Below are 22,188 nucleotides of genomic sequence, written 5' to 3' on the forward strand. Positions count from 1 at the left end.
AGCCTTAAAAAGTGGATCCTAATGCCAAGAAACAGCTATTTTTAACGTAAAAATTAATTGAATCGTGTAATGGACAGTGTATTATATGAGATTCTCAGAAGTGTAGTAAATGATGTTAGTAAATTAAAATACAGTCCAATAAGAAAAGAGAGTTTATCATTTACAAAGCGGAACACTTCAAACTCCATGACTTGAACTGAACTGGCTTTCACTAAAATTATGGAATATTCTAAGTGTTCAATTATTGTTAACATCCTGACAATAAGATAAATGCAAAGTTGCAGTGTTGAATGATATATTGCAGTGCTCCTTGTTTTAAATGAGTTTAAAGTTGTGGGTTAAAAATGAACATGTTGAATTATTTGGAAAATCATATGTGAATCATTTTAATAAAGGACTTATTACAATACTTCAGTCCAAGGGACCCTTTTTGGGACTTGTCTATGTAGACTTGATTGTGGCATGTCTTTGTTCATAGTCCTATACATTTTCCTTTTAATATACAATTTTTTATGGAATTATTATAAAAATGTACATTATTCATTACTGCAATTGCTCTGCATTTTTACTTTGTGTGAAAAGTACATCCAGAGCTATGCTATCTATATTGCAATTCCAGTGTTGTCTTCTAGGTGAGGTTATATTTTTTTACTACTTGTAAAAGTCAAGTAGAAAAAAAATCGTTGGTATGTGTCTGTGCCAAATTCTTGTACACACATCAAGCAGAAAGAAATAAGATGAAGTAACCCCAAATCCTACTAAGATAAATTATAGTGCTTGATAAAGTCCTTGGGAATTGCGATAGGTACAAATAAACCCTCCAAGTCTTGGGAATGATCAATGACAGGTAGGCTGTCTCCTTTTGGTTATATTTCTTCTATTGTTCTGCTATGGACAATTACCATGTCAAAGGACTTAACCAACTGCTTTAAAATGTCATTAATTTTCTTAAATGAAATGTATCACAGGAAATAGCTCCAGTGCTTAATTTCAGAAGCTTGGATAATATACTGTGGACCTATCTTGGGACAAGCAGTCCTCTAACATTTTGTTTGCCCTTGAGATTTAGAAGGAATCATATCTATAGTATTCATAATAAGTAGCAATTTAACCAAGTTCAAATTAGATGTGAACAAATGGATTAACAAGCACCTCATTAAAATTTTAATTTCCATTTCATTTATCACTTTTAATAGAATCAACTCTGTTTCAGCGTGGGGGAGGATTCACTTCCAAGTATAACATTAATTTCACTTGTTTTTATCAATAGCTTAAATTTTTTATATAAAAAATATTTCATGTATGTTTAAAATATCTGACCTACACATACAACTAATAAATGTTTAAAGAATAGGGAAAATCTAGACTGATTTGCTGGATGTTTTTTTAAAGTACTGAACTTTACAGTATTGTTGTCTATAGTATTTTCCTCTAAGTGCTGATGTGTGCTTACTTGCAATGGTTTTAAGAAGAATAAATGAATTTAAAATAAGCACATATTGGGAAGTTATTTAAATAATGTCACTGAAAATATCAGTGTAAATATTTCAGAAGTAAATTCTGACTTTTAAACTTTGCATTCAGATTCAACTTCAAAGCAATATTTTAGAGTACTTTGAACTCCTTGGATAGCATATATCAGAAATGTGTGCAGAATTTCCATAGTTTAATGTTTTATTTTAAATAAAGGTATTCTGAAGCTCCTACTTAAATATATCTGTAAATTAAGAATGATTTTATAGAAAAATAGATGTCTCAAAAACGTGTCTTATTGACATTTATTTTCAAGAGAAAATAAAATAAATATTTTTAAAATAAAATAAATCCTAGGAATGTAAGAATTGTATCTTGTACCCTGTACAGTCCTTTGAAGTTCCTGTATTCAGTTGTGATTTGTTCCAGGTGCCTTTTTCTCCCAAAAGGGGAGGCATTTTTTTCTCCTATGTGTTTACTTCATCCTCTTTTTCATTTTGCACTGTATTATACTGATCAGTGAGAGAAACAGAATAATTGTTTAGAGCCCTTTTTCTGTGTAGCAACAGTATGAATGTCAAATTTTTAAGTGTCTATCAAATAATTTAGAGAGAGATGCCAATCACTTTAAATTTTTACACAGCATATGGGAAAGAAAGTAGTTTTCACTGTTATGCCAGGTTGCATGCTTGAGAAAGAGAAAAGAATGGAAGTAGTATTTCAGGCACGTGCAAGATTCTTCCAGCACATGTTTTGGACAAGGGAGAAAAAAATAATATGAACCAGCAAATGGCTGAAAAAGAACCCAAAACAAAGAGCTATATTCCTTACTTAACACAGAGAAATATATGTCAGTCTTCTTGGTTGTCAGTGCAGGTCAAGGCTAAACTAAGTAATCATCAGAGGTCATTTTGTTTTGTTTTGATTTTCCACTAAGTAAATTTAGACAGCAATTTTTCACTGAATTGATTGCAGGTATGGTGTGAAAATCTACAACTGAAATAGGTACCAGAGCATTCATTAGAATCTTTAAAATAAAATAACAAAAAAACAACAAAACACCCACCCCCCAGGAATTAATTAAAAATAAAGCCAATCATTCTAAGAGTAACCTCTACCGTTGTAAACTATGAATACCACATTTCTCACTGATTTTCAGTTAAAGTGGTTTTCAAAATCCAGAAAAACTACCTTAACTGGTTAAGAAAGCCATAATTCAGCTGTTCCACTGCTTCAACAGCCTGATTTTCTTTTCTGCAAGATTCCTTCATATGTTTCAACTTCTGTTTGGCAAAAGAATAAGTAGAATCCTTTCCTTTTCTTGAGTCTTCTTTTTGTTTTGTCGCGCCACAAGTTTATGTTCTATGTAATTATATCTCTGGCATAAAGATGTCTAATTTCATGTACCTTCATGTCACCCTAGGTCCGCAAATTCATACAGATGTAGAGCCAGTTTATAATAGATGCCATTTTGTAAATCATAACTTACTATGCTATTTTATTAAGTAATGTTTTGACAGATTCTAATCAAACTTTTCTTTCAAACTTGTTGGAGACAAAGAATATGTCAAGGAACTAAAGGGTACTTTGAGTTATAAAGGTAAATTAATTCTAGTAATTGTTCTGAAGGTAGAAGATTGGAGTACCGGCTAAGGTTAATAAAGATAATTTAGACATTTTATTTATATATATATATACACGCTCTCTGTCAGGATATAAATTTCCCAGAATGCCTGTTTAGTATGGATTTCAACTAGTGGACTGAATGTAACTGAAGACCGGGCATATAGCTGGAACAGTGCGTATAACTTTTTTTGCTGCTTTTCCAGAAGCTACAGTTTCGTCCTGTAAAATGACACAGTTTCTTGAAAAGAAAATAAAACAAACAAACAAATAAAACCAAAACCCTGAGAAGAGCAAAACCCATCTATTAAGCTCATTTAACTGGATGTTTTCAAAGACACAGCATTGTCCTTCTGCTGTTAAAAAAAATAGGAAAACCCACAATCTTATAAAGAAATGTCTGTCTTTTACAAAAAGGCAGATGTAGTGAATACACATTTATTCTGTGAAGTACTAGTATACAAGCTGATGATGAGATATTGTATCAAAGGCAAGTCTGCAACCCTGACAGATATTTTTTAACATCCCTGTGATTGAAAGACTCGGAGCACTTATCTTTTTATTTCTTTTTAGCATCTTAATCAAAATGTCTAAGGTACACAGCTGAATGCTTACAAAAGTCTAACTAGTCTCTGGGGGCCTATGATGGCTTGCACATTTGTGATGTTATTTGACGGATACACATTAGGCCATTTCAAGCATTGTTCAAGTCAAGAGACAATCCAAAACCATAGTGCAAAATAGTTTATAGTAAAAAGAACAGTGAAAAGTCTTCTTCTAATTTAAGTGAATGAATGGCAATAACATCACATTACATCAAAATGCTCTTCTGATGCCTGTGATGACTTAAATCTTTAGATTTTCAGACTGATCATGTAGATCAGTTTCAAACTTGGAGATGATCACAGAATCATGTAATGATTCAAGTTAAAAGAGATATCAAGAGGCCAACTCCCTGCTCAAAATAGGATCATCTGTAAGTCAGACTTTACCCAGTCTGGGCTTGAAAAACTCTGATGATGGACTCTGCATAACCTGTCTGGGCAACCTGTTCCAGTGCTTGACTGGCATGTAGGGTGAAAGAAAATATTCCCTGTATTTAGTCAGCTTAAATGTTCATTGTGTGTCACAGGGTATGTGTTCTGACCCCTGAGCATCTTGGTAACCCTCCACTGAACATAGTCCAGTTTATCAGTGGCTTTCTTCTAGTGGGGGACCTGGCAAAATAGAATGCACTACTCTAGACACAAACTAGAAAGTACAGGAATAAAGTGTTGGAGGAGAGTAATCACTTCCCTAATCTACTGATTGTATTCCATACGGCCTAGGATGGTACTGGCTGCCTATGCCGGTACATTGCTGCTTAAAGCAATTTAAGAGTTTATTATCATTTGATAGAGATCATAATCTTAGGATATATTTAAGTATGAAAGCCCCAGTTCATCCAAAATGTATTTTAAGAAGTGTCATATGACATAAAACAGTTATTTGAAGGGCTGGCTTGTATTTCTTTTCTTGTCAGAGAAGCTCAGCTTGCTGAAACTTAAACTCTCTTTCAGTATAGAAGAATCTCCATTAAAATAAATGCATAATTTTGACTTCAGATTCACAGTACTCCATTTGGATATGCTAACAAAGAATTCACACCCTCTGTTTATGCCAAAATGGCCTTGTGTTTTCGTTCTGATTAGTATACAGCTGTGTGCTTTTACCAAAGCCTTGTTTCTTTCCAAGTAGCAAAACTCAGCCTTATAGGAGAACTCTTTGTATCACGTTTATGTAGACAGTCTGATTCCAGGTCTTGTGCAGATATTTAAAAAACAAACAAGCAAGCCAGTAGGGTGATTTACTTTTCATTAAGTGAGATTTTTTTTAGTTCAGTGGAGTTGTTTTCAACAGTCTGCTGTTTTTTTTTTTTTTTTTGTCAGAGCTCAGCATTTTACTCTCTGAACTGTGAGTGAAGAAGGAACTAGATGATGGTGGAGGTTGCCATGAATTTTGTTCTTGTATAGAAATATGCTGTAGAAGCTTCTGAATAAGGCTTTCTGAAATTCAGAAATTACTTGTGTACCATTACTGTGATAATCACATACTAATATCCTGAAGGTCCAGGATTAGGTTGTGAGACTCCACCTGGAGTGTAAGAAAATCATGGAGCTTTTAAAGAAGTTCAAGAGAAGGGCCACAAAGATCAGAGGGCTGGAGCATCTTTCTTATAAGGACAGGCTGAGGAGCTGGGCTTGTTTAGAGCAGAGAAGTGAAGTTTCAAGGGAGACGTTTTAGCAGCCTTCTAGTACTTAAATGGCACCTACAGGAAAGCTGGGGAGGGATTATTTATCAGGGAGTATAGTGATAGGACAAGGGGTAACAGTTTTAAACTGAAGGAGTATAGATTTAGATTAGCTATTCAGAAGACTTTTTTTTTACTATGAGGGTGTTTAAACACTGGAACAGGTTGCACAGAGAAGTTGTGGATGCCCTCTCCCTGGAAGTGTTCAAGGCTGAGTTTGCTGGGGCTGGTACAAGCCTGACTACCTTGTAGAAGGTGCCCCTGCATATGTCACAGGTGTTGCAACTGGATGATCTTTGAGGTCCCTTCCAATGCGAACCACTCTATGATTTTATGATAGTATAATTAGGGGTTTTTAACATAAATTTATAGTATTGTAATCCTATATTGCAGTGTGGCATTGATACTACTGGAGAAGATATTTAGAATGTATTAGAATTTCTAGCCTGTCATAGCATTTTTTCCTGTCTTTCAGATGGCATAGATAAAGCAGATGGTTCTTCAGATCATCTGACTGCAAGATGAACGGGAGTTATAATCTATAGTTTAGCCTGGATTACATGAACTGTTGGCTGACTATTGGAGCTGTTCAGAGAAGTTGGCTGGCATAAAAACTACTCGTGCCATGGTACACCAATATGATCAAAGCAGTTTCTTTTTGAGGTATTTCTTAGTTGTACTTATCTCATATTTGTTAAACTCAAAATATAATTTTTAGTGGCTTCCAACATGTTACATCAGTATTATTGTGGCAAAAGAAAGAAGTACTCTGATTTGTTACCATTGAAACCACTGATATTGAAAAACTGGTACACTCTCCATGAACCTGCCAACATTACCAAATCTTGCTACAAGCATTCAGCCCATAAGAGTAGGTTCTGTGATTACCTCTCACCTGTCCCTACAGTTTTCAAGGCTGGATGCATTAACAGAAAAAAACCCAAACCTTCATGAACTCTGGTCTTAAATCCAACCATACAATTTTTTGGTTTTCTTTTCTCTTGGGTTTCTTTTCTGCCTGTGATCTTTCTCAGTCTTATTGACAACTTTGCTCTTTACTGCCTTAGAACTCTTGGCAGCCAGGGTGGTAGGTAAATACTGATAAAGACAGAGAAGACCTATGAGGTTTTATAAATTTTGTAGAAAAATGTTAAAATAAGAGTGAAGAGCTTAAAAGGGGGCTTTAACAACTTGTTATTGGCTAATTTGTATGGTTATTTAGGATTTAGTTGTTTGGGGCTGCTCTGCTGCTGTAAAATTGGTTATGTTTGTGTTGCTAAAAGCTTATCAGTGAACATAACCACATATATTAACTAGGAAATAAGTAAAGATAATTCTTTATATATTAATGTACTTAAAAAATAGGGAAATATAAATTCAATTTCTTACTCTTCAACAGGATTCACAGACATTTCCCCAAGTCACCTACACTTTCTCCGCTGTACCAGGACAAGCTCCTGCAAGTTGGTGTCACTCTTCCTGTTGAAGCTGTGCCACTGATTAGAACAGAAAATCTGTTGAATGAAGAAATACAGTAAATATAACAACTGACTGGGAAAATCAAATTGATTATAAGAAACCTGGTGCACATTTTGTTTCATTTAAAAATATGCAATATTAAAAAAAAAGTTAACACAAAAAGGGTTGTTTCATACATGTTTTGAGTTAGGCATTGAGCAGGATATGTGTTAGTAATAACATTGCTGCTTGAGCTGCAGGATATAAGTATGATGAAGTGTATAGAAGTAATCAATTGTGTATTTAGTGAAATGTATGGCAAATATATTAGAAAAGAAAGTATTTTTTTTAACCACTTAGTCTATAGCTTGTGATTTTGTCATTATTTGAGTTCCTGGGAGAGCAGTTGCACTGTAAGTGAGTTAAAAACAATCTTCATTTGCTATTACAAATATTTAAACTTCACAGAAGAGCTCATTAAAATTACAACTATTGTTTGAAATTCCATATTATATTACTAATTTACTCTCTTTCATTTAATTTCCTATAAAAAGCTGTCTTCCAGTGTCTAGCCTAGCAGCCCGTGACTTAATTATTAGATTTATGCTTCCTGTCCATAGAGTGTTGAAAGGTCAGTGGAATCAAAAAACATTGCCTTTGGCCATCCATTACGAGTCATAGACCTACTCTCCTTTGTTAAAAACAACTATCAGACTATCTAATAGGTATTCCTTTCAAAGTTGCAATGCTTACTTTGTTTCCCTCATAATCAGTGGAGTAAATTCTCCCAAGAACTTGGAGCTTCTAAGCAATTTGTTGATATAGCAAGTGATCTGACTGATCTTAGACACCTATTTTGCCGACTCTTTAAAGAAAAGCTGTTTTTAAGACAGGCAATGTCAGGGTAACATGCATAAAAATCATGTATTTCTTTAACTATAACTTTAAAGAAAGAATATTAGCTTTTGAAATGCTTTGTAATATCACTCACTAAACACTGTTTGCAATTTCAGCCTCTTACTGGAAATTCAATTCACTGGTAAGTTATTTCCTGAAATAAACAAGATAGTAAAACAGGGTAACAAGTAGAATTTGTTAAGAGTTTATTAAGGACTTGATGGAACTCTTTACTGCCAGTGGTCTTCAAGTTACTCTATCAGTTTTAATATCCATACTGTATGTACTCTGAAGTAATATTTGGATGCTACTTCTAAGTATGGCCTCTAAGAACATTCTGCCAAAGTGCAGAGTTTGATGGTTTTATATTGGAATACGTGGCTTGTATCCCAATAACCCTGATGCCTAAGACCAGTGTTGAATGTACTGACTCAAGTACATTGACCCTTGCACTCCAACCTTCTGGGCACTTCTGGTTTATAGTCTTAACTGTCCGGGGACCGTATTAAGGTTAAAGCGAGGAACATGCCAGCTTTGCAGTGAAGTGTCATCAGCTCAATAAACGGTGCAAGAGTGCTATAGATCCATGGTTAACCTTAAAAATATCTACATAAAATTCCCTGTCCCTGTTTATTTCCCAAATGCTAAAAGGCTTTGGGTGCTATTCAGCATCCTTTTCTGATTCAGACTTCATCTTTTCCTTTCCTCCAGTTCAGTCCTCTCATTCCAGTAATAAGACTTCCTGAGAATCTCTCTTAAAAAAATAAGACAAAGCCCCACAGACCTCTTTCTCCTTTTGTTTACACTAGGATTTTTCATGGTACAGTTTGAGAGTAAGATTGCTGCTTCCTAATGGAATGTCTGACGATTGCAGCGACCTCATCTAACTTTGAAGTTAGCTCTGTTTTGAGCATAAAGCTGAGCCAGGGGACCTGAAAATTTCCCTCCCAACTTAAATTATGAGGCAAAGTGTATTTCAGACTCCTTTTCTGCCAGATACTTATTGTTCTGTGTTAGCAAAACTTTTGTTGTTTTTAATACTTCTCTCATTTAGGTATGCACCATAATTTCTTAGTAATATTTTATGTAGAATACTTCTTTTGCACAGTTTACCAAGTGGAAATAACTTCTGGTCAGAGGACTTTCCTAAACTGCTCACTTTTTTCCAAATTTATCCATGTTCTATTAAGTCCCTTAGACCAGTAATATTAGTAGAATTCCTAGAAATAACATCTCTAGCATTTTTATATGAAGTGAGAATTTAAAACAGCATGTACATTTTCAGCTTGGGTATAAAGGTAAATGACTAGTTTGGAAAAAATCCCGAAATCTTAATGAGAGTAACATCCTGAAAACCTTATATTGTAAGGACTTATTATCTTGTATTTTAAAAACAACATGTAAAACACAAGGGCCTGTACTGAAAAGCCAAATGCCTTTGCTCTCTACACTTTATTGACTTTGTTGTGTAGACATTTGAATTGCCTTACTGGATCATGCCCAAATTCTCAAAGAGTGGCCAGTGCTGAAGGGCTAGAAATATTATGACAAAGTAAGCCGATTGTGATTCCTTTTTGTGTAATATTCTCCAAGCTCCTAGCAGTGTTAATCTTAGTTATGAGTAGTATCAATGTGTTTTGTAGCCTTTAAAATTTTATTCTCCGTGTCTTGTTGAGTTATTTTTTAAAACTATAAGTCTGTATGCATTGCTGATTATCACCACACTTCTATCATTATGACATGTTATTGTTTTGAATAATTTTGATTAGTTCCTTTGGAGCCTTCTAATTATTTTGTTATGAAAATATTCCTTGCTTTCTTTCTTCATACTGCTCATGACTTTATAGATTTTTGTCACATCTCTTCTTAGTTGGCTTTTTTCTAGATGAACTTTGAGTTTATCTCTGGCTGCCTGGAAGTTCTTCTGTACTTTGTTTACACTTAAGTTGCATTTTGTAAGACTAGGTTTTCTTTTAAGATGGAAAGTAGTAGGACAAGAATATATGGATGTGGACAAATGAGTGCTATAAGTAAGAACTACCATATCAGTGGATGAAGTCTATTTAATTCAATGTTCTGCTCAAAAAGGGACTGTAAGAAGGAGAAAAAAGACTCAAGTAATCCATATGTGTCCCAGAGTTTCCTGATTCTGATTTTGATTATAGCCTGTGCTAATGTGTCCAATGTGACATCTGGCTAAAGAGGTCTGTGGTTGGTGAAATACCCCTGGTACCTTTTATGATAGTTATTACTGCTGTTATCCTACAATATTGTACCGAAGGAAAACAAAGGGTTATATATTACTGTCAGTAACTCAGATTGTTCATTCCTGAGTTGTGCCAGAGTATGTGGATGAATACTACCTGGCCCTGATGACGGATTGGTGCCTATTTTGCCTGTTTTTACTATAATCTCTTTTGCAGCTCAATTTCAGACAAATCCCCTGTTGCAGCTCCTTCTGCCCCCAAAGGTTTTCAATACAGGCATGTCCTCAACTTCTACAATGGATTCCGGTGCAGATGCCTCGTTTAGCTTCTGCGCAATGACTCTGTATGCTGCTGTTGTACCAGGTTTATCAGATGGTCTTACAAACTCCCTGACAGAATTTTTGCTCCTGATGTTTTGGAAAGGAAAAACTAGCATTAGAAGATTTGATTCCTCCAGCTATTTAAGGTAGATTGTTAAGATCTATGGAGTTTTTGTTTTTATTTCCCCTTGACTTACTTTTTAATGGTGCTACATTTAATGTGTTAGAATTTATTTCTATTTTCTTTGCTTAAATACAATTTTGGCTTTATTCAGTTCTTTTAATTGCCTCCTTTGCTTTACTCTTTAATCAATCAGACATCAATGGTGATATTTGTTCTCTAGATTGGAGAGAACCAGACTGTACACCTATCATAGTGTCAATGGCACAGAGCTGCCCTTCTTATGGTGGATGGTGACAGCTAATTTTTTTTAAAAAAAGGTTTATGAATCTTGGCTTCAAATCATTATGATAAATCCTGTATAGAATGTTAGTAGTGATTAGTTCAGCATTTACGGCTACACACAGTTTTCCAGTGCAGATTCAAACTTATACTTAAATTCAATGTCAGCTTCCATTTGTATTTGCACAAACTCTGATTTGGGAAGAGAAGAGGTGACTAAGAGATGGATAAGACAGGGAGAGGGGGGAGGGAAAAATGGCAATGTTCAGGGTAAAGCAGAAAGAAAGATCAAATGAGTAGAGGTGAGAAGAAAGGAAAAAAATCATACTGAAAAGACAGCAGATGTACTACATGGTGGAACAAACATGACATGAAGAAATTATGTATTGAACAAGATCAATGACATAGTTGTTTAAATAGTAGAATCCAAAATATATCTAGTTAAGTACCAAGCATGTAAGTATAAAAGTTTTAAGTGCTAATGCATATAAGCACATAAAACCTGAAGTCATGAAACACTTAATGACTCAGCTGTAAATCAGTTGTCTTCCACCTGCCTCAAACTTAATGGAGCTGGAGACAGTGGGAGCTGCAGGTTTGGCCTCCCAGTGTCTTGAGGAACTGTTCTGATTTTTATGGCCCCAAAGCTATATGCCTAGTTTGACTTTTTTGTGTTTTGCACATTTCCTAAATTATTAGGTACAGGGAAGCACTAATGTAAGAATTATGACTGAATTTTTATTTACTTTGAAATTTAGTAAAGGAACATGCACCAATGTTTTTTTTGCTGTGGGTGTATTTTAGGAAAAAAATAAGTTTGATGCCATTGAGCTTATTTCTGCAAAGAGCTGAACACTTTTTGATGAAGCCATCAAAGAATCTGAAGATATAGCCTTCAGTTATTTGAACACATTGTAAGTAGAAGTTACTTATCCCTGATATGGATTAGCTGCTGCTAAATGTGTCAGCATAGACTGCTTCTAGAACAAGCAGACTTCAGGATCACCCAATATAGTTTTATAAAATAAAAACACGGATTTATACTGAAAAGCTTTTTTGCTTCTTGAGTGAATTTCTAATCTGAGTAGTAGTAAATTCAATTTTTCCTTTATTTGTCAAATTTAAATATCTGCTGACTGGGATGTATGTGTTAGTAGCAGCTTCTACACTTGAATCATTGTAAACTAGAACAGGAGAAAAATAATTTTGGAAGATGAGGGACTTATCCTTTGAATTACTGATTGCTATGCACCACATAGATATGATTCTACAATAATAGAAAGTATAATTGATATGATTTTGATTGACATGGTGGATGGTATTGTAAGATGCAGAGTAGAATAGGATAGAATTAATGTTAAAATTAACTACTGAGACTTTAACGATAGTAGTGTATTTAGCTTCTTACAGCTCAAGTTAAACATTTTCTTTTAAAACTTTGGAATCTGCAGTTTCTAGAATAAAGTGAAAATACTTTGGTAGACATTGTTTCCTTCTCTTTATATTGCTAAATAATCATGGCAGGGCTGACTTCTACCAATAGCTCAACTTAGCATACGAAATACCCCAGACTGCAAAGAAAGTGGTTCTTGAATTTCCCCAAGTAGAGAAATACTCCTGGATCCACTTTGGTACACCTGGAAACCTCATTTCCTTCTTGTAATATCCTGTAATATTTTCTGAGAAAGTCCATAGACATTGTCTGGTTTGGTTGAACCCTGATTTAATACCAATGAGTTTAAGGACTATGAAGTGAACAATTGTATTACTGGCAGTAAGAATTGAGTTTATGGCTATGAATCAAGTCTCATGAAAAATGGAGCTTTATGAAAGGTATTGAGAGTATTAAATAGAAGGAATATCATGAAATAAAATTAGTATGTTTATGCAAATGACCTAGCTATGACTTCATAATTTGTAATGGTATTCAGTTTGGCAGTGTTTACACTTGTTAATGACTTCCTTTATGAGTGATAATTGATCTTGCTCATTATCATATTAAATCCTTGATCGTATGTCATTAGTTGGGAATGTAATAAATGGTCTGTTTGATTTTTACTGTAATGAACTAATTAGACTAATTAAAATCAATATGTGTGCCAATATTAGGCTTTGAATCCAAATGCTGTTCCTGTCTGCTGGCTAAAAATCAGCAACTCGGTAAAAAAGTAGCCTAACGCTGATTTATGAGCACTTGATGAATGTGAGGTAGAATAAATTGCTTGTAGTGGTAGAAACAGCATTAGTGAAGTACAAGATACTAAGTGCATTGTAAGGTCAGCAGTAAGGGCATACTCACATGTGTAGTTATGTGGCACCTTTAAACCTTTCTGGTAGATCAGATAATTTTTCAGAAGTTATTCTGTTTAAATATTTGAAGTGCATTATTCTATATTTGCAAATACAATATGCTATGTATGTATCTATGTACACACATTTTATTGATCTCTGAGTAAATATGTTTACTTATGTTAGTGCATTTTGTAGATTTTGTTTTGTACAGCACTTTTATTTTTTATATATAGCATATATACCATATAGGTTGCACTTCGAAGTGGAGCAGTGTGAAGTTATTAAAACATGCTATTCAACCATGGATCCATTTACTTTTATGTTTATGAGGAATTGTGTTTATAAACCCTAAGGGAGACAAGAACGTATCCTGTAATTCTGTGATGACATTTTGGAGAAGAAACTGGCTACTGGGAAGAGGAGAATTTTATTTCAGAACTCAGGATCTTATTAGTATAAGCAGCAAAAAATTAGTGGAAAACCTTTTGACTCGAAGAAGGGCTTAGAAAAAATGTGAAGTGATGGGGAGAAGTATGGCATATTCTTAATTCCAACAAAAATACTGCTCAGAGAAAAAAACCCAGTATGTTTTAAATGTAAATTAATATATTTTTGAATATCTATATCTGCCTAGTTACCTCATAGGTTCTTTGTGGAGCACATGCTATTTTCAGAATTAGGTATAGTGTCTCTATTAACAATGTGTGTTGGAAAGATCAGACCTTTCTTTTGCCAGTCTTCCACTATTTGTTTTGTAGAAATTATGTTTATTTTGTCATTAAGAAAGTTCAAAGGCTGCATTCTTTCATTTTTATTATTTTTTTTGTTTTGATTGGGGTTTTTTTTCGGTTTTGATTACATTTTGGTGGGACACAGACATTCAGAATTTATGGGGTCCCTGTTCTTTCCTCCCGCCTCTCACCACACGCTTGCACTGTGGGGCTTGAAGAGAATACAGAATAGCAAAGGAGATTTTGGTACATTGTTTCTCACACCTTGAGGATATCGTTTTATATCACAAAGTTATCGGTATCCCAATCAGTAAAGCAGAATAAATTATATACACCTAATTTCTAACTAAATAGTACTAATACTAATTACAAAAAATTGTTAATGTAAATAAGTAAATATGAGGAAACAAAGCTCAGAATATTATGACTCCCAGGCCTAAGCTTAATCCATGAGATATGTGGCTTTTGAGGAAGTACTTCTTCCACTTACATCACTGAAAGTATGGGTGTTCAGACACACTAAATTTCAGGCTTTGTAGGAATAATCCCTTAATCATCTGACCTAATTTTGATGATGAATATTTTAAAATAGTGGTGACTTATTAATAAGGATTTCAGAAAGGCATGATTTGAAATAGGTGTCAACTCTAATTTAAACAAGTACTTGAAGAAAATCTACAGCATTAAAGAAGACTTAAATTGATAGTAGCCATTGAAATTTAATTTTTTTTTATTGAGCTTATAGACAGAAGAGCTCACGTTCAGAATTTGTACTCATGTGCTGTACAGGGAGAATAAAATCTGTTAAAATGGTTTACCTTTTTAATGGTGCTTTTGGTGGTTTATTTGAGACAAAGCTTGGGAATAATTCTTTAAGTGTTTTTCACTAGGTAATTACTAATTTTCAGATTAAGTAAAATCAGTAATTATTAATAAGAAATGCTTAACTGATTGCCATTGTCCCATGGTGTTTAAAATTTCAGTCTTTGGATGAGATCTGAACAGAAGCTTAAAAATTATGTGTAGTAATCTAAATATGGGAGAGTATGTGTTGATCGGAAACTTCATTATGGTAAGAGCTGAATACACGGTCCCAGATACAGGGAACATATATTGCAACAACAGACTGTACTTAGGGGAATATATGCAGCTTGAATCCCAGAGAAAATACTTTGTTTTGTGCCTGAAGCAGTATACCCTGAGAACATAAATGAGATCCTTTATGTCTGAGATGCATTCAGTATGCATATTATCAGCCCTCTGATCGAAAGCACATAACCAGTGTCCTTGATTCATATAAATGTACTGAATGCCCCGAGGAGCTGTGTGGGTTTGAAACATCTGACAGTTGTTTGTGAGGTGGCATGAGTTCAAGTACCTTTCTTAGCAGCAAAGGTGGGGGAGACACTTCTGCTAGGGCTTTCAAATCAATTTTTTGTCCTTCATTTGCTAAAGTTGAGAAAGCAACTTGTTTAAAATGGGGTGTCTCTCCGTTAGTATGATAAGTGCTCCACCATGTCTTTCTTCTGCGAGAAACAGCAAATAAAAAGAAATCTTGTGTACAGTTTAGTTGAATCTTGGCCCAACAGAAATTTAACCCTTGACTTTAGTTTTACTACGATGGCTGTTAGCCAAAGTGCACGTACACTACTGAGTTATTAGTCTTGCTACTGCAAAATTTAGTGTCTGATGCTTTCCTTATTGGAGAGATGGGGGGATTGGTTTGGTCAAGATAAAAATGATGGGGAAAAAGGACTATCTGTTACAAAATGAGTCAGTGCTGCACCCTCCTTGACACAGAGAAATTACTGAAAAAGGGAAAGGCAGGAGAGCTTGGTCCAGGTTCATCTGGACTGATTTGGCAGTTGAAGCCATACAAATCAGCAATGACTGAACTAGTTACTATCAGTTAGGACATACCAGGAAAGCCACATGCCTGAAAAAACAGTTGCAAGTTTTTTCGTTTGTTTGCTTTCTTGCTTGCTTACATTTTTCCTTTGGGGACAGAAAAGCCACGTTGTCCAATCAGATTTTCCATTTTCATACAGTTAGAGAAGTCAAAATGATCAAGTAAAAGGGTTTCTTATGCTTTGTCTCAGAGAAAATGACGACTGTGGAGCATCTTAGCAAATGAGTTTCTGTGCTGTCAAATAACTGTCAACCAGATCTAAGAGCTCTTGTGTGAGACGAACTATGACTGTGGGCTTGATACTTGCTGATAGACCCTGAATTTTAGGAAGGGCTTTTTGATCCAGCGTCTAGGTCTTTGCCCAGCTTACTTCATAAATTGACAAGAGATTCTAGTGTTTCCTGGACGTGGGTTGTGGAAAGCATTGTATTTGGGAACATATTCTTATTAAAAAAAAAGCTGTAGTCTCACACTATAATCATCATCACGTGTCAGTGTCATTGTTGGGCATATGAAGCAGTGCAAAGTCTTTACTGGTTGTATTTTATGTGTCTGAAATGTGCTCCTCAAGGATTAATTTGATATCTAAGAAAGTCTCAGAATTACTTGCAAACATTCCGTCAGTTCTCTAACACTAATTTGTAACAGCAGCAAATTCGGCCTAACATGTCACCTTTGTATAGACCTTCTGAAATTCGTCAGATTTTTTTGGTAGTCCTCAACGAATTTGGAGTTTGGAACTAGCTAGCGCCACTATTGGTCACTCAATTCAGTTCTGACAAAACAGGCAACTTTCTTGTAACATATAAAAATATTGTTTACTGTTGCTGAAGAAATGTAGGCTCTAAATGAACAAAAAGAGACACTTTTTATATCCATGGCCAACTTATGCTTCACCAGGGAACTGCTCTGCACTGACAGTGTTGATGCCAGCACACTCTGAAATGAGCTACTCATAGTGCATGCTATGAGGAACAAACCATACGGGTGCTCAGCCACACATTGCTGTAGTACTGCAGACATGTGTGCTCTGTGCAAGATAATGTAAACTCATCTTAAATGGGAGCTATACTCTTTGCATACCTATAGACACTCTCTAGAATATTTTATCAACAAAAGTGTTCTGCTCCTTCTGCTTCTACAAGTGCTTCAACTCCTTAGGAAATGTTGGCAGAGAGGTGCTATGGGGAAATCTCATCCGGATGGATGATTCCAGATGAGTACAGCTTGAAGAAAAAGTTGTGCTGTTAAGGAGTTATTGCTCCTGTTGATCTTCAGTTCATGGTCCTTTGTCTCGGCCTCCTCTGAGTTTGACTCATGAGTCAGGTGACTATCCTTGTAGAGGAGGGATTTACGGAAGAGGAAATTGTTACCTGGTGAGAGAACTATTAAGTCCTATATACCTGAAAAAAAAAATTTAGTTAGGAGACATTTTCCCCTTCAAAGGCTTTGCTAAAATACGCTGCACATACTTTGGGACAAGCTCACAAAGACTCAGGTGCTTGTTTCTGTGGAGCATTGCAGTACCAAGTGATTCCTAATCAGTTAGCTTTCAGTCTGAGATGGATCCACTGTGATTCCTCTGGTTATAGAGACCTGCAGTGCTCTGCTGCAGACCTGCTGCTGCCACTATCTTCGCTAGTTGTGTCCTCAATGTCCTAAAATGCACAGGGAGCATTCATAGCATTCATAGCTCTACCTTTATACTTGTCATGTGGTCTTATAATTACATCATGTGTGGTAGTTGGCCATTATGTATTTGTCCATAGGTATCGTGGCTGCTGCTGCAGACTGTACAAGAAGCATGGTATCATGGTATTGAGGACCACTTGCCATGCAGCATAACCCAGGATCTCAGAGACTTTCAGCTTGGTCCTGCACTACTGCAGGGCCATGGTAGGATGGAAGCCCTGCAGCAAGCTCAGGCGTGCAAACAGCCCCGTCACTGAGCAAGTGCCAGCACTAGGTCACGTGAGAGCCACTGCCAATTACTAGCAAAATCTATGTTGGACAGCAGCAGAACTTTGTTCTGGATTTTTGGAAGTATACTTGGCTACTCTTGTGTCTAGCAGACCTGTTGTCTCCATCAAAAGTAATACATGAAGGTATATATGATGGTACAGTGCCAGCTGCACCTCCAGGTTAATTGCAGCTCAAAAAATACTGTATGGGTCCTTGTGAAAAGAGTGGCAGCTACCTGCAAGCACCACATACACCATGCTGGCTGTTTCCTATTAAATTCTCACACTAGGAAAAGCAGAAACAAGGACACTTATTCTAATCTCTGCTTGTACATTCTCAAAAGATGCAATATATCACCCAAAATAATACTGGAGGCCTCAAACATCTCTCCTCACCATATTAAGCACAGGCGATAACTCAGTAAAGCTCCCTGACTGGAAAAATGGAAGTGAATCAGGAATCTTGCAGCCAGTTAAATCCTTTGGCAAGACAGATATTTTGGGCTGATACCTATCTTCAGATTTAAATGATACTATAGTCATTGATTGCAACTGTGTCTGTTGCGTCTTGTAAATTACTTTGGGCTGGTTTATCCCTGACAATTATTAATTGTTTACAATGCTAGAGCTCCCGTATTTAGCAAGATTCTGGTGTAAATATTCATCTCAAAGGCTGCCTACCATAACATGAATTGCCTCAGATCCTCTGAAATTTTATTATGTTTTCATCAGATAAGGAAAGGTTTGAGTAGTCTTTAACAAACCGTGATTTTGCTTATTAATAAATTGTAAGCAAAATATATTCTAATTGTGTTTGTAATAGTATGTGATATTTTCTTTTGTATGCAGCCTCCCATGATGATCTTCTTTATGTAAGAACATAGCTTTATTGCTGAATAGTTAGAATAAGACAGTATATAAGAACAAAATACATTATTTTTTAATACTTATTAATACTATTGAATATGTATTTTGATTGCCAAAGTTACATGATATAACCTTTTAAAGGAATCCCAAAGAAACTACTCATGCTATCTTAATGCAGCTCTTAAGAATATAAGAGAGAATTTGTATCTGCTTTCCCACTATATTTTTCAAATTTTTAAAAAAACGAAAGCCAAGGCATATTTTCTGAAATCAAACAGGTATTTAAGTAACCAAAGCATGGTTACCAGTATTAGAATCCTGACTCATGCTTAGAAATGTGCTGGGATCTTTTATTCATTTATTTAGGTTTAAATTCATCATTGAAAGTATTGGGCATCTAGATAGTGAGAGATGTCAGATACACTCAGGCTTCTGGACTTTATCCTGGTTGCTTCGTATCTTATAGTGGTTAAAAAGTCCATCAAATTTACATAGATAGGGAAAACAGTGTGAAAGTTACTCGTGTTACTAAGATTTGAAAAACTGAGTTCACGTTTTACAGTTTTCTTCAAAAAAGACTTTCATACTCCAGTGTACAAGTATCCAGGATACCTCTTTCTAATACAATGTATCACCATGGAACTTTGTTTAAAATAAACCTTGACTTGAAAAATATAGATCCTAAAGATAGCACATAGATATGTTTTCCTGTTTCTTCTGTTCCTTTTTTTTTACAGTTGTACAGAATTAGCTTTTACATTTATTGACTTCTGGTATCGCTTTTAATTTGCATCTTGCTGCTTGATGGGTACAGTATGACAACAGGTAATAGATACAATAACAGTAAAACAGTCATCATTACTGCTGGGACTAGAAACCCCCATCATTGCTTTTTTTTAGCTTTCCTCAGCTGGAAAGTTTTGACATCTGCTGGTTTGGGACATAGCTGAACAGCTGTCAGCAGTGGGGTGGCTGCTTTCAGCAGCAGTTGGCTGGATGGCAGGGTGCCAGCTTGTACCATCTGTGCGCCTGACATTTCATTCTAATTAACAGTAGGGTTAATTGTTCTGGCAGGCTCAAATGTAGTGTCTAACATTACCCAAGGGAAACATGTACAAGTGCAGGAGTGGCAGGGAGCTAGGGACAGTGTTGCTAACAAACCTATTGAGGGAGAATGGTTAACAACTACTGATGATTTTACTAGCTGGCCACATGCAATGAGGCTGAGATATATTTTTTTTTCTATTCTGATGAATTATGCCAAGCCTGTAATGATGTAGAAGAAATCAAGCTTTGAAAGGCTGAGACTGCTGCCTTGGGGCAATTGAGAAGGAACAATTTGCATGTTATTACTGCATATTCATACCTAATTGTGTTAGGCTTTGCTAATAGAGCAGAATGACAGTATGAAAAATCGAGCAACTGCTTTATAGCCAACAAAGCTAGTGTTTTTTCCCTACACTATGAGTGCTGAATGATCATTTAGACATTTAGTTGCTCAATATGACAAGTCTACCATTTGTTAGCCTGACATATAGTAATTTATAAAGGAGTATTCTAATTTTACTTTTAGTTTATCCTCATTTTATACAGTATTCCTGGTAGCAAGTTGAATGGGGATATCCATAGCTATTGTGACTACCTATGATTCAAATAAAACTATTTTGTATGAAGAATTTATATTGTTTTATGATGTATTAATTTTAATGTTTAAATAGCTTTTTCAGATGTTAATATAACATAAACGAGAAGTTGATGAGAAATCTCTCTTACAATTGTGTTGCTACATCCAGATTTAGCTAATGTTTTTACATTCCCACTAAGACCCTTATTTCTACAGTGTTGGGGTTGCAGGTTCATTTAAGAAGTTGTCAGGTAATAACATACCAGATCTATAGATTCTAATCCAGAAATAGTGATATACTCAATTTAGGCCGAGTTACAATCCAGCATGTAGGTGTAAATATCTCAAAACAGCAAATAGAATGCATTTTTGTCATATATATTTATGAAACAGTACAAACCCAGATGTGCCTCTTTGGGGGAATTGTACCTCAGTTTCAATTTCATTGTAAGTTATTAATGGTTTACTCTTCCAAATTTATAGAATCTCATTTTTTATTTCCTTCTTTCATAGTGTTCCACAGACATGACTAATACTCTAGAAAAGCATTACCAGAGATAACATCCATTAAAATCTTAGTCATCTCTGAAAATCCTGAAATTAACTAGTTTAATTTTTAAAAGTACTGAAAAAGTTTATATTGATAGCAGACATGACATAAAACTCATGAAGGGAAGCCAAAAATAAGATTTTCAATACCTTTTCATTAATTTTGGAATCTAAATTACTTGAACATGTAGGAGGTCTAAATTACACAGTAAAGTGATGGCAATATTTTTCTCAGAGGGAAGTATCCTTAGGTCATTAGTGTATTGGTAAATCTCAATAACAGTAAATGAGATGATTATCAATTTGGACACAACAAAGGGAATTAGAAGAAACTGAAGTGTATTTTTAGTTTTTTGTGCATTTTATTGTAAAAGAAGATTCTGATATGCCTGGTGAAACTTGAGATTCAAAACTTCTTTATGTTATTTGGTAATTGTTGACTGATATAAGAATCTGGTTATACAGATGTAATATTTTCTTAGAGGAACATTGTGGTGTGGGTAGTTTATATTTTGTTTTGTATGTAATCAATAGAAACATTTTTATTCCATCTACTTTGTTTATATTTAAAGTATTTCCAACATATAATCAAGTTATTTCAATAATATTTATTTTTATGACTAGTACTGATATCATTTATGCAGGGTATTTAAATATTGCAATCTGTGCAACTGAATGTAATCTTCCAGTCTATCTCTACATAATGAAGTGTATGCAAATGATTGCATTCTAAAACTGTCCTTACTGGTCAGTACTTTTTTTCTTTTTTGCTTTAGATGTGGAACCTTTCTTTTCTTTCTTTTTTTTTTTTGAGCCTCTGATGTTACAATTGCAGCAACAACTCTGCTGCAGCAGGAGTGACCTTAACAAAGTCTCATGTGAAAAAGACATCTCACTGGATAGATATATAATTTTTATCTTTTAAATAATGAATGAACTTAATGTTTTATTTCCTTTCAAAACCGAAAAGACTCAACTGGTCATATTTACCTGGATATTACAAAGAGTCTCACTGAATATATATGAATATCTTTAACAAATCAACATTCTGAAAATGCCTAGAGCTAATGTAATTTATTATGCATGGAAGAAGATGCTGAATATATTGGCCTTCAGCAGAAAATAATAAAATGGTTTGATTAGGTTTAATTTAATTATTGTTGTAAGTGAAAAACCTCTACCTCTATTCCTATGTTCTCTGTCCTTCAAAAAACTCCTTATGGAAGAAAAGCAGTAAAAAAATCCACTTAATACGTTGCAAAAAGAGATGTCAGTGAAAGCCATTATGAGGTCTTGTCCACTCATTTCCTGGTCTTTTCTTTTTGTCTTTTTCTTTTTTTTTTGAACTATAACAGTAGATTTTGCATTCTTTGCCATCTGTACTTTCAGTGTATATCTTATCTAGTGTATCTAGTGCCTTCCTGGTGGAAAAAAATTAGAAAATATTCCAAGAGTTTACAAGAATAAATAAACAAAAGAGATAAATAAACAAAATACAATTAAGATTATGGTTAATGTTCTTTCAGGACTTAGGAAAGAAAATTTTTGTACTAGGTGAGCTCTCCGTTATACATTTCCTGTATC

Source organism: Phaenicophaeus curvirostris, chromosome 3 (assembly GCF_032191515.1).
Source record: "Phaenicophaeus curvirostris isolate KB17595 chromosome 3, BPBGC_Pcur_1.0, whole genome shotgun sequence".
Taxonomy (NCBI): Eukaryota; Metazoa; Chordata; class Aves; order Cuculiformes; family Cuculidae; genus Phaenicophaeus; species Phaenicophaeus curvirostris.